This window comes from Ictidomys tridecemlineatus, chromosome 3 (genome assembly GCF_052094955.1).
Source record: "Ictidomys tridecemlineatus isolate mIctTri1 chromosome 3, mIctTri1.hap1, whole genome shotgun sequence".
Taxonomy (NCBI): Eukaryota; Metazoa; Chordata; class Mammalia; order Rodentia; family Sciuridae; genus Ictidomys; species Ictidomys tridecemlineatus.
Window position 1 is genome coordinate 92,173,809 of NC_135479.1, and position 18,364 is coordinate 92,192,172.

Sequence of the window (18,364 nt, forward strand, 5' to 3'; positions counted from 1 at the left end):
TCTGGGGTGATGACCCTGCAGGCATGGGGGGGGTGCGTTAAGCACAAGATCATTAAGGACATAGGTCCGTAGGAACAAGGAGGAGCAGAGGAGGTGGGGGTGAGTGAGGACAGATGAGGCCAGGCGGTAAATGTGGGGTCCAAGGTATGTTGAGTTTTGACTCTTATGAGGGCTAAAGAAGACATATAATGTATAAAATACCTGGCAAATAACTTGCCTCTTACATGGGAAAGTCAATGTTCAACAACGGTTTTTATACTGGACGTGCCAACGTTCTCTGAGCTCCTCGAAGGTCAGAGCATTGGCACCATGGTAGAGTGTGAATTAAAGAAGGTGTTCCCTTTCTGCATCTAAACGTTAAAAAGGGCATTTCCTGAGCTGGGGTTGTGGCTCAGCAGTAGAACACTTGACTAGCATTTGTGAGGCCCTGGGTTCCATCCTCAGCACCACATATAAATAAGTAAAATAAAGGTATTGTGTCCACATACAACTAAAAAAAAACAATATTAGGAAAAAAAAAAAGGCATCTCCCTGAGCTGTGTCCACTGGGCTGGCACCGCACCGAGAGCCTAGGACTTGTATGCACATCAGAGCCCCATGACAGCCACCCTGTCCTCAGCCTTGATGTCTCTGGGTATTGAATCATCAGCATAATCACACATTGGCTCCAGGAGGACTATTTATTAATCATTTTATTTCCAGCTCTGAACATAATCCACTCTTGTAAAAATAAGACACACATTCCTAGCACTCTTCGTATTTGGTGCAAGTATAGTTATTTGAAGGTTCCGCCATCTACATACATACAATCATTTTTTGCCCATACTCTTTTTCTGGGAGTATTTTTAAGAATGAAGTGTAGACTTCAGAAAGTCTTCATGTAATTTCTGTCCCATTCAAAGAGTGGATTTTTTTTTTTCCTAAAGAACTGTGAGTGGGCTTTTTACACATTGCCTTGACTTCCTTGTCAATGAAATAATACGGAGGCAAAAACCAGGTGACAAAACACTTTCCTCTCCTCCACTCACTTCCCTGGAGGTGGAGGATGTCTTTTCTTTGTCTTACATGAGGTAGTTATTATCAGACTCTGATAATAGTTCCAGGAACCCCTTCTTGAAACGTCATTTAAATTTTAGTGCCACTTTCGGATTATACAAGCATTTTAAACTCAAGATGATGAAGAGATTGTAAATTCCCAGGATGTGAGGTTCTTCCTTTCACCATGATTAATACTTGTGACAGGAAGGATGGAATAAAGAATATTGTACATGCCAGAATTTTATAGTCACTCTGCGTGCCCTAGGGGATGAAGTTGCAAGGAAGCTCATATTCCTGCTCTCTTTACACATACATCGATTAAAAAAAAAAAAAAAGTTCAATGGGTCCAGGAAGAAGATGATGGAGTCTGCTAGGTCAAGCTGGTGAATTCCTGCTGAGCTGGGGTAGAGGGTCACACGGCTCTCCTTGTCCTGCTCCAAGGAGGAAGCCTGCTGTGGTTAAAGTATGTCTTCCTATTACACATATATTGTAAAGTATCCCTGTTGGTATTGCTAAACTCCTACCATAAAAAAAAAAAAGTTGTATGTAAACAACACAGCTTCATTAATGTTTCCATGGAAACCCTAGCATTAAAACTTACCTAATATAACATTAACATAAGTGGTAGCTTTTTTCGTCTTGTTTTATTTTTCTTTGTCAAAGGCACAAGCACACACTGTATACATGTGTGCCATATGAAGAATTTACAAAATCATAATAACCTGAACTGAGAACACAGTGTTCTGTTGTAAATTATATTGGTCAAACCTTGGCTTTGCTACTAAGAATGATGTGACCCAGGTTCTCATAGCCTTCTACCAGTTTGCAGATATGTATTGACTCCTATACAGAAATTCAATTTTCATTGAAAGAAAAACAAAAACAACCTGTTTTTTCTTTATTCCTTTTTGGGTGGGGGCGGGGAGGTGCACATGTAACTGGTCCAAGAAGCTCACTTTAAATTATGTAAACATAAGTAAGATTGTCTATCTATTTACAGGGGTTTTTAATTGAATGTTTATTCTTAAAAAAAGGCAAAAGTTACATGCAATGTTAAATATAAAACACTTTTAACTGGAATCACTATGTGACACAGAGCATGGCGTTGACTTATTATAGCAGATGTTTCTGATTCTGGATTCAGCAATCAATATATTTTAACATAACTACAAAGCTCCAGAGAACTGTAGATCTAAAAATAGGTGGCTGATATTCATCCTTGAAGATTGTAGTGTGAGAAAAGTATTGAAATTGTATAAATGTCAAAACTATCAGAATAAAATGAATTAACATTGTCTACACATTCTAAGACATGTTTATAGAAAATTCTAATATTAAATCCAGCCCTTATAAAAGACTACCATTTTAGAATTACCATAATAGTTAAGATTAAATCTGGCTGAGATGGTGGGATTTGTCCTCCCTGGCACATGAACCATTTATTTCTAAAATGAAGCTATTTTATCCCCTGTCATCACACCAGCCATAAAAATCGCAGGCAGTCAGAAGCCAGCCATGACTGCCTCACAGACCCACAGCAAGGCCTAGTAACAGATTTTCAAAGCAGTTCAAAGAGTCCGGTTTCCATCTGTGTTTGGTGAAGGATGCACAAACCTTGAGGCCATCTGAAAACTCAGCTTCATCTCTAACACTTGGAATAACAAAGGTGTTATTTTTCAAAGCTGCATTCTCCCCTCCTGGGGTGGCTCTGCAGATTCAGTTCAGGGAAAGTGGGAAACTTCAGAGCAGGTATTCTCCTTCTAGACTCTCCCTCCTTCGGGGAGTTCTTTTGAGGGTGTCACAATGGTGGCCTCCTGAACATGGGTTACTGCCAAGAGAGGCCAAGAGTTAATGAACCTTGTAGACAAATCTCTTCAGATTTTCTGAGCAAAATATCCACAGAGAACCAGCTATGTCCTTTCTCCCAGATTCGGGGTGCTATTTAATCAGGAGAAAGTAGAGGGTGCTCTCTACCCACAATACAATGACAAATGCAGGTAGCTTTTGTAAAAAAGCTTTAGCAGAACATTGCTGGAAAAGGAATGGTGGAACATCCTTGTCTTTTAAGTGCTACAAATGATTGTATGATTGTAATAAAATCACTACACACACACACACACACACACACACACACACATTTTCATATATATGCACGTTCTCTCCTTTTCTTGTTTTTACTGTCTGGAGATGTAGATATGATGTCTTTATAAAGAGCAGATAATATGAAGTTGCTACACCCTTAACAAGATACAATAGAAACACAGGTGCTACTTACTATCTTTCTGTGATACTCTATCATTGAAACTCAGATGGGAAAAAAAAGAACAATGTAAACATTTCACTCTTCAATTCTTTGACATTTCGAGCTATTTATTCTGTCTCAAAAGTTCTCTGGAATTATATTCTAAATTCCCTTCAGAAAGTTCAAAGCCATCTGAAATTATTCTTCATTAACTCCAAATTCCAGCATCCAAATTTGAACAATAGTTTTATTTGAGAATATGTTATCTGAAAAATACTCCCTCACAAAAATCACTCAGTGATATCACATAAAACATATTTATGACAACCTAAATTTTTATCATAAAAGGTTGACCAAAATTGTATCTTACTATTAGATGGGATTTATGACAGAGATAACAGAACATATATAACAGAACATATATATAATTATTATGCCTTCATGATAGCAAGACTTTTAAACTTAAAAAAGATCTTAAATGAGAACCAGTGGTAAATAAAATTTAATTCATTTAGAAAGTAAAATTAATTTTATTTTATAAATAAAAATAACAAAAGGGTTTGGTAAATTAAAAAGTGGTACTTTTAACCTCTCAATTAAAATTACTTTTTGATATATTGAAGCACTTTGAAGTAGGAGAAGAGATTTTCTATGGTAACATTAATAGTATAAATAAGACAAATAATGCAAATTACCATGCAATTCTGCTTTGTGGGGAGCAAAGTAGGGAGGGACTGAGGAAGGGTTTTCTTCTCTGGAGTTCCTGGTCATATCCCTATTTATTCAGAAGCAGCAAGAGTCCCAAATGTGAAATAGCATGGCAGGACCAGAGACCCAATGTGGATACAATGGCCAACACTACTGTTTCTACATTTGCAGCTTTCCTGAATTAATAATTCTCCACTATCACTACTCCTATGACCTGAACAGACACTTCTCAGAGGAGGATATACAATCAATCAACAAGTACATGAAAAAATGCTCACCATCTCTAGCAGTCAGAGAAATGCAAATCAAAACCACCCTAAGATTCTATCTCACTCCAGTAAGATTGGCAGCCATTATGAAGTCAAACAGCAACAAGTGCTGGCGAGGACATGGGGAAAGGGTACTCTTGTACATTGCTGGTGGGACTGCAAACTGGTGTGGCCAATTTGAAAGCAGTATGGAGATTCCTGGGAAAGCTGGGAATGGAACCACTATTTGACCCAGCTATTGCCCTTCTCGGACTATTCCCTGAAGACCTTAAAAGAGCATGCTACAGGGATACTGCCACATCGATGTTCATAGCAGCACAATTCACAATTGCTAGACCGTGGAACCAACCCAGATGCCCTTCAATAGATGAATGGATAAAAAAAATGTGGCATATGGGGCTGGGGTGGTGGCTCAGTGGTAGAGCGCTCGCCTAGCATGTATGAGGCACTGGGTTCGATCCTCAGCACCACATAAAAAAAAAAGCAAACCAATGTATCCACCTAAAACTAAAGATACATAAATAAATAAAATTTTAAAAAAAATGTGGCATTTATACACCATGGAGTATTACGCAGCACTAAAAAATGACAAAATCATGGAATTTGCAGGGAAATGGATGGCATTAGAGCAGATTATGCTTAGTGAAGCTAGCCAATCCCTAAAAAACAAATACCAAATGTTTTCTTTGATATAATGAGAGCAACTAAGAACAGAGCAGGGAGGAAGAGCAGGAAGAAAAGATTAACATTAAACAGAGACATGAGGTGGGAGGGAAAGGGAGAGAAAAGGGAAATTGCATGGAAATGGAGGGAGACCCTCATTGTTATACAAAATTACATATAAGAGGTTGTGAGGGGAATGGGATAATAAACAAGGAGAGAAATGAATTACAGTAGATGGGGTAAAGAGAGAAGATGGGAGGGGAGGGGAGGGAGGATAGTAGAGGATAGGAAAGGTAGCAGAATACAACAGTTACTAATAGGGCATTATGTAAAAATGTGGATGTGTAACCGATGTGATTCTGCAATCTGTATTTGGGGTAAAAATGGGAGTTCATAACCCACTTGAATCTAATGTATGAAATATGATATGTCAAGAGCTTTGTAATATTTTAAACAACCAATAAAAAAAAGAAAAAAAAAGATAAAGTGGAAATCAAGCTGAGAATCATTAAAACATGCTACACACAAACGGCCACCATCAACAATGCAAAATGAGGTACCTAGGGGCTATTGAGATACTGAGTGTCTAAGCAATACCATACCTTCCTTCTCAGTACTTCAAGTTTAGTGAGGAACAATACGTTTTGAATAATAATAGTGATGCATGGCAATAGCAGCAATACTAAGGGTGCCTGTGGCCAGGTACCCACTCTAAAGACATCCAGGACAAAGAAAGTTAGAAGATGGATTGTCATTGGATACCCAGTTGTTGCAGATGAATTCATGCTAAACCAGTAGATTTTCTGGAAGGATTCAATAATTTTCAATTTAGTTGTTATTTTTTTTTACATTATAATGCATATTTCATATCCCAGTTGTATAAATATTACACCAACATTGAATCTTATATTTAAAGTATTATTTGGATGGTATCAAGTTATTTTTTCAAATTGCATATATACTTCATATTCATAATGAAAAAATATGAAGAACATAATTAAAACAAATGTAATCCCTCACACAGTGATTTGCTTTATTATATTTTCATGTTTCTCTTTTCAGACATGTTTGTCTGCATATGCTTGCATATGCAATTTAAAAATATTATCCGGTTGTATATGACTTGTAACATATGTTGTTAACTAAACAATAAATAAATAATATTTTTCTAAACCATAAAGTAGTTTTGATGAAATTATTTCAAGTGGCTGCATGTCATCTCATCATATACATGCAGTTTTTTTTTCATATTATGAATGGTGTAGAGAGAAGTACACCAGTGTATCTAAGTCACTGAACTTACCCCATGTTATGTCCTAAGAACAATTCTAGAAGTAAAATTTCCTAATCCAAGCAATGTTTCATGATGAGTCAGTAGCAGTCTTAAGTTCTTTGCTTTCTCATGGACCTCTTTATAAATTCAGTTGCTTTTGATGTAATAAACTACTGCCAAAGCAAAATAATGAGCAAGTAGATACAGATAGAGAGAGGGAGGATAAAGCTCAAGAAATAAAACCAAGAATCAATAAGTGGGGTGGCATCAAATTAAAAACTTCTGCACAGTGAAGGAACTAATTAAGGTCATGAAGACATAGTCTATAGAATGGGAGAAAATATTTTCTGGCTAGTATTCTGACAGGGGATTAATATCCAGGATATATAAAGAATTCAAAAATCTTAAGAGCAACAAAACCAATAACCCAATAAAAAATGTGCAAGTGATCTAAACAGACGCTTGTCAAAAGAAGAAATGCAAATCGCCAACAAATATATGAAAACATGGTCGACCTCCATATCAGTCAGGGAGATGCAAATCAAAGCTACACTAAGATTTCATCTCACTCCAATTAAACTAGCAATCATGGAGAATACAAATAACCATGGTTGTTGGCAAGGTTGTGGGGAAATATGTACACATACATTGTGGGAAGGTCTGCAGATTGGTACAACCATTTGAAGAGCAGTGTGGAGATTCTTCAAAAGACAAAGAATGAATCACCGTATGACCCAGAATTTATCTCAACTAATATCAGCATACTATAGCAATTAAATGCAGATCAGTGTATGTAGCAGAGCTATTCACAATAGCCAAGTTATAGAACCAGCCTCGGGGTCTGTCAACAAGTGAATGGATGAAGAAAATGTAGTATATATACATAGTGGAGTTTTACACAGTCATAAAGAAGAATGAAACTGTCATTTGTCGGTAAATAGATGAAACAGGAGAGTGTTATCTGAAAACAGTCCAGTCTCAGAAAGTCAAGGATTGAATGTTTTTTCCCTCATGTGTGGAAGTACACAGATGTGCATAGAGAAGAGCCGGGAGAGAGACTAATAAAAATGGGGGATATCATGAAGTAGACAGGAGATCAATAGAGTGGAGAAAGGGGAATGAGAGAGAGAAAAGAGGGAGGGACATGGGAACGTACTACTAGAGAATGAAATCTACCAAACTCTGCTACATCCATGTATGAACTAACCACAGTGAATCCTGTATGTGTGTGAACGACACAGTAATTAAAATAATAATAACAAGAATAAAGGCAGGACGGTCGAGCAAGCAGATCAGTGGAGGAAGGAAGGGAGGGAAGGGGAAAGTACTGGGGAAAGAGGCTGACCATGCTATATGCAGGTATGGATATGGCATCACGAACCCCACTATCATGTATAATTAGAATGCATCAATTTAAAATGCGATCCATTTTAAAAAGAGAAAAGAAAGGGTCTGTGGGAAGAATGGCTACATGGTATTTTGATATCTATATTTTTTCTCATCTTTCTTTGTAAAATACCAATAAAATCGAACATGTTCTGCTTTATTTCTATTTGTGTCGGTAACCTGTGATTTTTCATATATGTACATTTACTTAAATTAATGCAAGAAAAAAATGTTATTTAAAGGTTGTGGGAGAATGCATGGAAACCTTGACTCACATCTGGAGATGGGAACGGGAGTGCGGGTGCTGAGGCTGTTGGGTCAGCCAAGCGTGGCTGGGTCTGCTACTTCTGCACAGGAACTGAGGCTCAAGAGAGACTTAGGAAGGGATAAGAGAGCAGTGTCAGAAGTTTAAGGTAGGTTTGTCTGTCTCCTGGTCACGGTGCAGTCTTTCACCCAGGTACCACTTGTTCCTTGACTCAGCATCCTGAGCTGAGGTTCCTGATGAGCAGCCTCTGGTTTTCCTCTTCATTCTTAACCCTCCAGCATTGAGACAGTGACCACACACACACACAAGGTCCTGCTGTGGGAAGAGAGCAAGGCATACATAAACAAAGGGAATTACTGTGAAGGGTAAGAGCAAGAATAAATGTGCAAGTCCATCAAGGAAGGACACTACTATCCAATCAATAGTGTCATGCTAAATAAGTTATCAATAGTGTCATGCTAAATAAGTTACTTAACTCTTGCTTTTCTCTTCCTAGATAGTTAAGAAAATGGCCATGAACATCAGCTCTAACTATAAAAATGGACAAAGGAGAATTGTGTGTGTTTTTATTCAAATTAACTTAGATATAATTCCTAGCAGTTCTCAGTAGGAAATCTATACTCGACCCAAACCCTTCTGTAGGCCTATGTGTGCCGCAGTCTGGCTGGGCACAAATCACGAGCCACTGAAGCAGGAACAAACTTTATTTTTTAACTGCAGGAAAAAACCTCACACACGCTCCTGGGGAATCCTCCCGAAAAAGCCACGTGGCTCCTGCAGGAACCCCCAGCCGGAAATAGCTCCCCGGGAAATCCCTCCTCCTGCACTTCGCCAACCAATGGGAATGCCAGGGGAATCCCCGTGAGAACTCAAAATAGCGCAAGAAGTCCAAAATAGCGCGAGAACGCAAAAGTAGCGGCAGAGGCGGATAATGCCTTGCCTGTCAATCAATACTGTTGGCAAAATGCCCAGGAGCCATACAGACTAGGCTGTGGCTCTCAGCATGTGTGTATCTCCCTCACATGTTATACTCATGTGTAACACCCTGTATTGGCACCTTCCATTGAGTCTTGGTTCTCAGGGAGGTGCTGTTGGAGACCCAGGTTGGGCCAAGCAGAAGCTTTTGAAATCATTGAGGGAACTGTGGGATCCCCAGACTCTTCCTCATTCTCTTAGTTTTCTGACCATGACGGTGGAGGTTTTGCTCTACCACATACTTCGACTATGATGTCCTCCCTTGCCATAGTCTTCAAAGTAGCAGGGCCAATCTATTATGAATGGAAACCTCTAAAACTTTGAGCCAAAATAAACCTTTTCTCTTTATAAGCTGGTCATCTCAGGCATTTTGTTATAGTGACAGAAAGATGATCAACACACCCATCACTCACAACCTGAACTCATTTCTCCCTCTTTTACTGTACCATGTGCTTTTTTAAAAACCAATTTCACAGAAATTCTTTCTCATGCATCACCCAGTTTGAAGTTCTCCGTTCAGTCTCTGGAATCTCAAAATACCAAGAATTGGACTTACTCTGTTTTTGCTTTGCACATGCTATCTCCTATTTCTGTGTCCAAGTTTCTCAACTTTCAGCCTTCTAGAGGACAATGACCAATTCTCGGGTTTTCTCATATTCCATGACATGACATGAGCAAGTGAATCAGTTAATATCTGAGGAGTGACTGCAACCTGCTTGTCACTATCTCTCTCTCTCCTTTTTTTTTTCTCATCTTTTTTCACACATGTCAGTTCATATCTATGCCTGTGGGTTTATGGACCTGACATGCCCCTCAAATGTTTTGGTTGTAGCTAAAAGTGGCAACTGGATCAGTGTCATAATCATCCAGAGAGTTAATTGGTCTAAATATCTGAGACTCTGTTGACTGACTACAACATCTAAAAATGATTGTCTTAAAAGTTAAATTATAATTATCACCTTCTCTGTGTTTTATACCCTGATATTTGACAAAAACAGATGATAAATTAACTTTTGTCTTCTTGGTCTTTTTGAGTAGAAATTTCCCACACTATTTTACCTGCCTAGATTTCATATTCACCTGTTGTTCTATTTCAAACACATGGCATCTGAGATTGTCAGATAGATTCAGAGCAAAATACATTATTCACTGTGAGTTCATTTAGAGAGGCTTAACTAGATAAATGAATGTGTAACTAGAAAATTTATGTGACTTAGAAAATTAAATAAATGATATTCCTTGCTGTAGAAGAAAACTATAAAAAAGAAACACACACACTTTGATATTATGAATATATTACATGATCCCAAATTTAATAATGTCAAATCAAAATAGAGTAGTATTAAAATGATATGACCAGGGAGATTTATTCTAGGAATACAAAGATGATTCATCTTTGAGAAATCTATTACTCTGTCATATAATTATGGTGCAATGTCTAGTACTAAGATTTAAAATTTCACAGTAATGTAGAAATCAAAACAACTAATAAGGTTAAAAGTATGTGTATGAGAATATAAACGTCAAGTGGCACTAGTAAACTGGGACAGAATCATTTAAATTTGGTTTGGGCCTTCATATTTGGAAAAACTTCAGCTTTGACCACATGCATTGACCTGTTTAATAGGCAAATATTTTTTTTCATTAATACTTACTAGATTACCTGACCTTTTACATAATCATTTGTCTGTGACAGCACAGTACAGAATCACCTCTAATCAAAGCAAGCAACTACAAAGGCTTGCCATTAAGATTTAGTGTTAATATCTGACTCTTCTCCTTGAAAAGAAGTAGCATCTTAAATGTAAATAGAAATGATTCAATATGGTGAATTCTGAAACACTGAAGTTATTATTGTAGACCTATTAATACAAGAACAAAATGCTGTTATCAATAATGACTGAAATACCAAAGTGATATAAACAAAAACTATGATTGATAACTATTAGCATTTAAGTATATATGGGGGTAAGAACAATATAAATACTAAGCTAGAGGACATTAGTTAGATAACCTTTGGAAATGCCTTATATCCTTTTTGAACAAATTATTCTTAAAAGTTTTAAAATATACTATAAGACTGAGTATTTAATAATACCATAACTCTAATCTTTGTAAAATTCCTTTTTGTGATCACATTCATAACACTAAACAAAATAGCTTGCAAAAGATACATTTATAGTTATTTGATTACTCATAGGTCATGACTATTTTTTAAGTCTGATTGGGGAATTCCTGCTGTATTATGAGAATAAATTAAAAGCAAAATGATATTTTGCAATGCCCAAATTTACTAAGAAAGAAAACCCACCCCTAAAATAATTGACAGTAACATTGAATAAAATACCTTTTTTTGGCACAGAAAAAATATATTAAATAATCAAAAACTATGAAGAGAAAATAAAACCCTGTTAAATAAAAATAAGTTTATTTCTTGATATCTTGATTCTTTACAATACCATTATATATCAGTTTATACATATATTCACATCATTTATATAAGAATTCATTAGTAAATTATGATTAAGTACAAAGATTATTCTAAGTTTAGTAAGTTATTACAATATTTAATGATAATAATTTGATAAAATTTAAGATGAATATTTGTATTCCAGAAGTTTATTCTCAGTCTTGATTTCAGTTTTCGTTCTAGCTTCTGATGAATATCAATAATAACACTTGGTCAGCTGTTATTTAACCAAAATGTGTATTTGGAGCAATTCTATAAGTAAATTTCACTTGAAATGCTAAAGGCCTGTATTATAAATCTATAAAACTTTGCTCAAAGATATAAAAAAGCAACCTGAATAAATATGTACTTGCCTTAAAAAATATTATAAAGTTGTAACTTCTCTCCAAAATAATATTTAGTACAAAGTAACATCAATAAACATCTCTGTATGCCTGAAAAAATGATATTAAAGAACCAATGCACATACCTCAAAATTATAAAAGTCATGTGTGAAAAAGCTGGAGCAAATAGTGCTCTAAAGTGAAATACTGAAACCTTTTCCCTTGAGATCAGGAACAAGGCAAGGATGATCACTTTTGACCCTTCTATCCAATATAGTATTGAGTTTCTAGCCAGAGCAATTAGGCAAGAAAAAGAAATAAAAGGCATCCAGATTGGAAAGGAAGAGCTAAATTTTTTTCATAGATGGTACATTTTTATGTAGAAAAACCTGAAGTTTTCACATACAAAAGTCTTCAAAAACCAATAAATGAATTCAGTAAAAGAGTAGGATACATAGGCAACACACAAAAATCATTTATGTTTCTGCATACTAACAGTGAAACTTCTGAAAAAAAATATAAGAGAAATTCAATTTTCAATAGCATTAAAAAAACAAAAAATGAAGTGAAAGATGTGTGCAATTCCAACAGTGAAACACACCTTAAAAAACTTGAAGAAAACAACAAAAAAGAAATATATTTCATGTTTGTGAATTAAAAGGCTAATAAAGTTAAGATATCCCAAAAGATAGTAATTCAACATAATACCTAGTATAATATTAATATTCTTGGAAAAAATAGAAAAACCCATTTTAAAATTTATGTGAAATCTCAAGGGCCTATGAATAATCAAAAGTCTTGAAAAAGAGAAAAACAACATTGAAGGACTCACACTTCTTAATTTCAAAACTTTGAGAAAGATTTCAACCATCAATACATCATGGCACTGGCATAAAGACAGACGTAGAGGCCAGGGGAGTTATTTTAATATATGGGAAAATGATTTTTGATTACAGAATCAAGAACATTTAGTGGGGAAATGGCAGTCTTTTCAACAAATGGTGCTAGGAAAACTGAATATCTGCTTGCAAAATAATTATGCTGAATCTTTACCTCATACCATATAAAAATAGTTCAAAATGGATCAAAGACAGAAGAGATCTCAAACTAGCCAGAGCAATTAGGCAAGAAAAGATATGGGTAACACTTTACAGAATTTGATTTAGCAGTGACTTCTTAGATATTACATTCAAAGAACAGGCAGGGGGCTGGGATTATGGCTCAGCGGTAGAGCACTCCTCTTGCACTTGCAAGGCCCTGGGTTCGATTCTCAGCACCACATATAAATAAATAAATAAAATAAAGTATTGTGTTCAACTACCCCAAAAAATATTAAAAAAAGAATAGACAGGGATTAACAACCAGAAGATATTAGATATATAGAGAAAAAATAAAACTCAACAACCACAAAATAAAGTACAGTCTGATTAAAATATGGTCCAAGGATATGAATAGACATTTTTTCCTGAGGAAAATATACAATAAGTGTGAATCATTCAACTTTGTTTTTCTCTTTTTCAAGACTTTTGATTATTCATAGTCCCTGGAGATTTCACATAAATTTTAAGATAAGTTTTTCTATTTTTTTGCAAAAATATTAATATCATAACTAGGTGTTATGTGGGATTACTATCCTTTGGGATATCTTAACTTTATTAGCCTTTTAATTCACAATCATGAAATATATTTCATTTTTAATTTTCTTTAAGTTTTTTAAGGTATGTTTCAGTGTTGGAATTGCAATATACCAAGGACTAATAGATATATGGAAAGATGTTCAGCATAACTAATCACTCAGGAAATATGAATCAAAATTACAATAAGCAACCATCTCCCTTCCATTAGAATAGGTACCATCAAAAACAAAGACAAATGTTGGCAATTACCTAGCAAAATTGAAACTTTTTTATGCTGTAGAAGGAATGTAAAATAGTATTACTCTTGTAGGAAACAGTATGGAGGAGGGGGTGAAACACAATTGTAGAGCATTTGCCCAGCCTGCGCAAGGCCAGGAATTCAATCCCTACTACCATTAAAATGAAAGAAAAGTATGATAGTTCCTCAAAACAAACAAACAACAAATATATAAATAAATAAAATTTAAAAATAAATAAATAAAAATTACCAAATTATATAGCAGTTCCATTTGTGGATATATTTCTAAAAGATTTAAAAATAGGATCTTGAAGATCATAGCATCCTAACACATGTATTCACAATAACCAATAGGTGGAAGAAACCCAAGTCTCCATCAATGGATGGATAGGTAAGAAAAACAAATACATATAGAATACTACTCAGCTTTAGAAAGGAAGAAAATTCTGACATATGGTCAACATAGAAGAACCTGAGGACATTTTGCTAATTGAAATAGGCCATTCATGAAAAGACAGCTGCCATAGTACTCCACAGATGTTAAACATTTAGAGTTGCCACAACCACAGAAACAGACAGTAAAATGGTGGTTACCAGAGATGGAGGAGGGGGGAGATGGGGAGGTAGTATTTAAATTGGACGTGGAGTTTCAGTTTTATAAGATTAAATAGTATTACAGAGATAAACAGGGGGGGATAGTTTCCTACTATTGTAAGTGCATTTAATACCAATGAGTTGTATGCTTAAAAATGGTTAAGATAGCAAATTTCATGTTATGTGTATTCCAAAACTTCTTTAGTTTTTGGAAAACGATTGGGAAAAAAAATGCTCAAATTGTCATAATATATTTTATTGTAGCCTGATTATTTAAATAACCAATGCTTATATTGTAATAAAACTAAAAAGAAAAGAAAATATCCTTCCTTTGATTTCTAATTGTTTTAGTCAAATTTTTCTCTGCTGCGACTAAAAGACTTGACAAAAACAATTAGAAGAGGAAAAGTTTATTTGGGGACACGGATTCAGAGGCCTTAGTCCATGGAAGGCTGCCTCCCTTCCTTGGGGAATAAGGTGAGACAGAACATCATGGCAGAAGTGTGTGGTAGAGGAAGGCAGCTGGGAAAATCATACCCAGGAGAGAGAGAGAGAGAGAGAGAGAGAGAGAGAGAGAGAGAGAGAGAGAGAAATGGGGTGGAGATCTCCTCACCACCATAAAATATAAACTCTAAAGGCAGGCTACCATAACCCACCTCCTCCAGCCACATCCTGCCTATAGTTCACACTCAGTTAATCCATTCAAGTGGACTGATGCTCTGATTAGGTTAAGGTTCTTATAACCCACTCAGTTTACCTCTAAACCTTCTTGTATTGTCTCACATGTGAGCTTTTGTTGGACACCAAATATCTAAGCCATAACACTACTTGAACTCCTTTGTAGAATTGTTACATAAACCACACTTCAAGATATATTATAAGGTATGCACACATATGCTATTTTCTTCCTATCAAATCTGATTATATCTCCTAGTTTATTGAGGTTAAGATGGGGATTTTCCAAACATAAGCATGGTACATTTTCAAATGATAATTTTAAGACCAGTAGATGCTTGTCCTGTCTGTCCTTAGCCAAGTCTTTGATCTTCTTCAAATTACAGGATTTTCAAAACTTTTAATATACAGAGAAAATGTGTATAATTGCATAGGAATCAAATCAAATAAATGTATAAAGCACTCATCAGAGTAACTCACATAATAAGCACAAAAAGAAGCAAGTGTGATAAGAATCATTCTGGTTAGATTTACTAGTAACAGTCACAACTAGCACAAGTCTTGAAAGATGACTTTTTTCGCTTGCTCACATCATTCTGTTCTTGAAGAGCCACATGAAAACACTCATGGCATTCAAAGACATAGCAATAGTCTTTGACCAGGACAGAAAAAGACCCATTTTTCCTTAACAAATGCTGGCATATTCACCTTGAATTCTCTTAAAAAAATACATCACAGAAAGTACCTTCTGAACTTTTTTTTTTTTTTTTGCTAGAGCCCTCAGTAAGGAGACTTATAGGAAAATACAGTCACATCTTATATTGCAGATTCCCAAGAACAAAGTCAGAACATGTGCTACTTTCTCTGACAAGTTCCTGAAATGTTTAGAAGAAGATTGGTTTGATGATATCATTCATATTTAGATAGATTTACCAGCCAAATCTATTTAACCATTCATTCACTTCTTAATTATTTTGCTCATGTGTTCATTTTCTCAAAGGCTTACAAGTTGTAAGGGGATATGTTATGAAATCTATGTGGAGACACTGTATTCCACCCTGAAAGACATAAATTTTAGACATTAAAGAGATAATGATTTATGAGGAAGATAGGTTAAAAAATGAAGACGGGTCCATTGCAAGGGTTATTATTCTACATGAGCAGGAAAAAAAAATTCTTTTTTTGAAGGCCAAGGAACTTTCATGAATATTTTTGTTTAATGCTCTCAAACTTGACATCTTCCTAAGATGACTACTGGAATCAATTTTATACCTAGGTTCTTGTGTATTTCCAGATAGAGAATGAGACTCTTCTTGGGGAATTCTCAGTAGTAAGAAATATCACTGCATAAGAAATACAGAGTTGAATTCTAATCCCATCAGTAAAACTAAATTGATTCGTCACACATGTTGAGTCCTTTATTTTTCTAGTTTTAAAGTTCTTTAGTAATTAAATAAGAAAGTTAAATAAGATCCTTCTAGTTCTAAAAAAAAATGCTAGTGTATCTAACAGAAATACCACCTGATCATCATGGATTCTTTACCCCTTCTTTTTCAGAAATGCATCACCTGATACTCTCCAAAAAGCTCTGGAAGAGGAGACATTTGTGATTTAAAAAATTCAGCTTTCTGGTATTATCTGGATTCTATACAGCCAATTAAGGGATTATCAAAACATCCGATGCCATGTTTAGTATAGTTGCTTCTCAAGCAGTGACAATAATGTTCATTAAACTCATCTGTTCCTCTAAATTTTCTAATATCTACTGCATTTGGATGTGAAAGTTTGGCTGTGTTTTGGCAAAGAAGAATGTAAGCAGAAGCGACACATAATTTTTTGGTACCTATATTATGTTTTGGATATGGGTTCCCCCCCATAGAGAAATTAACTCTATTAAGCAATTAATATGTGAATATATTTTTAAATACAGTGTAACATAGCTCATCGTGACTAATATACACTCTTTATTAAGATTTTCCTGTTCAAACTTCCTCTAGAAAAACTGACATGAACTTAGTAAGTGTGTAATATACAGATAGCTAAACTAATAGTGAAAATGTTAATGATTCTACAATGATTTTTCAATTTTGATTTTGACATGTTTAATGGTAATTTTTAAAATAATTTTGAATAATTGGTTAGGTTATCTTATTTTATCTTCCACTTAGTCCCAGTTAAAATTTCTGGGACTTTTGCCACATACAAGACAATTATTTTACTACTTTACTGATTGCTTGGAACATGCATAAATTTATCATTGATCTGAGGATTAGGATTTCAAAAAAATTGAATGCTATTTGAAGAAAAGAACAACCCTAATTAAATGTCAGCTTCTCAGATGATATTCTGTTGGATATTTTATAGCTGCATTTTTTCATGAATAACTTACATGCTGATATATAAGGGTATTTTATATGTTAAACACTATCAATGAGTATTTAAATTTCAACTAAATATTTTTCTGATATTTACATTTTTTCATGATAAGTAGTAATATAAATTACATGCATGTTATATACATATTTATATATATATAAATTACATATATTACAAATTATAACTGATTATATTGTAATATACTTGGAATCCTAAAGGTTTTGTTTTGAAATCCCCCTCTTTTATCTCACCTGCTTCATTTCCTCACCCAAACTAATTCTCCTCCATTATCAGTAAATATGGCTTCTAGTGTCTAACATGCTGGAAACTTGAGTAATCTTACATTTCTTTCTTTCCTTTGTTCCCTAAATAAAATTGTTCTCACAGTTCTGTTGATTATACTGCACAATCTCTTAACTAACTATGGTAGTCAATAGAGTAAAAAGGGCAAATAATAATTCAAAATAGGCAAAGGACATGAATATTCATTTGTCTAAAGATGACTTACAAATGGCTAACATGTGTATAAAAAGATGCTCAAGTGTCACTTAACACCAGAGAAAATGCCAGTGGAAATTACTATGAAGATGTGGGATGTAGCTCAGTGGTAGAACATGTGCCTAGTAGGCTCAAAGCCCTGGATTCAATCCTCAGTACTGCAAAAACAAAACAAAACAGAAAACCCATTGAAATATCATGTAACTATTCGTATTAGGGTGGCCATTATCAAAAACCAAAAGACAAGAAATGTTGGCAACTATTTGAAAAACATTGGAGCACTGTCACACTGTTGATGGGAATACAAAATTGAGCAAAAGCCATGGAATACATTATGGGCTATGGAATACAGGATGGAGGTTCCTCAAATCCATTTAGAACTACCATAGGATCCAGCAATCTAATCCAAAATGATTGAAATAAAGATTTCCAAGTGATAGTAACTTTCTCAAGTTCATTGCATCACTGTCAGTAATAGTCACCCTGTGGAAACAACCTGAATATTCTCCAACAGATGAAGGGATTGAAAAAATACCATATACACACAATGTAGTAGTCTTCATCCTTAAAAAATGGATGAACATGGAGCATATATGATAAATGAATTATGGAAGTTACAGAAGGGCACATGTTACAGATTCTTCTTATATGAAGCTGTCAGGAAATGGGGGTGAGAAGAAAAAGGTAGTTTGATTGTTACCACCTACAACATTTAAGTTATGCAAGATGAATGA